At 37.0% G+C, this 1,044-nt stretch overlaps 1 protein-coding gene across 1 annotated transcript in view; it reads right to left on the minus strand.

Annotated features, from left to right (window-relative positions):
• PAWR (pro-apoptotic WT1 regulator) overlaps nt 1-1,044 on the minus strand; it is a 166,018-nt gene that overhangs the window by 125,182 nt on the left and 39,792 nt on the right. The gene's annotated exons all lie outside the window — the stretch shown is intronic.

Consider the following 1,044-nt stretch of genomic DNA (forward strand, 5'->3'; position numbering starts at 1 on the left):
GTGAAAGCCAAAATATAAGAATTTTTTAAACTATCTTAAAGATTTTGGAATTTTCCTAACTCCTTTTCCAACAGAAAAACTGTATGAATAGATTTATGTTTTGAAATCTAGCTCTGATTGTAAGACAAAAAAATACAATGGAAGCACATAAACTAATGAGAAGCCACTGCAGGGATCCAAGTGAGCACTACTGGTGTCGTGAACTAGCAGTTGTAGATGAATCTGAGTAGTATCTAGGAACTAAAGTTGACAACATGTGCTGAATGGATGTGATATGAAGGTGGAGCAGGGAAATAAAGATACATGAATTCAGAACACTGATATCAGTAACTTGGAAGACTAGGTTGTACTACTCACAAGTTAGGGAACACCAGAACAATAAAGTTTAGCAGGAAAAGATTATAAATTTTTAGGAAATAAGCAGAAACATTCAGTTGCCAGTCTGGCACACAAGTCTCAAATTCAAGAGGAAATAGTCACAATTTATTAAATAGATTATCATGAATTAACAGTAATGACATCCACTTCAGGCCAAGCAGGAGTAATAGGGACCAGATTTACCTTCCTGCCTGAAACAAGAACAACAAAAAATAGATCAAATATCTAATGGTTTTCAGACAATGAACGTAAGGCAGCACGCAAAGACCCCTGAAAGACAGAAACTAACAAGGTGAGCTCTATCTACAATTTTTCTCTGGGGAAGAGTTTCCAGACAGCAGCACAGGAAGAAAGATCCTCAACAGAGCCCAGCAATCTCCCTAAAGAAATAGATGTGAAGTACCAGAAGGCCAACATAGCTAAAATTTGCAAGGAAGAATTATGAAGAGCAAGGAACCACACAGAAATCTCTAGAGATGTGAAAGGATAACCTTCTCTAGATTTAAACTAAATATCGACCGGTGCATATACATGCAGAAGCACCCCAAAGCTGGGGAGAGAACCATCTGATACAAGCACGCAACCAAGCTAAATGAAGCCAGATTTTTAGAAGAGTCCATACTGTATGCTTATACTTACATAAAATTCTAGAAAATGCCAAATAAT

This window comes from Pteropus vampyrus, unplaced genomic scaffold (assembly GCF_000151845.1).
Source record: "Pteropus vampyrus isolate Shadow unplaced genomic scaffold, Pvam_2.0 Scaffold9, whole genome shotgun sequence".
Taxonomy (NCBI): Eukaryota; Metazoa; Chordata; class Mammalia; order Chiroptera; family Pteropodidae; genus Pteropus; species Pteropus vampyrus.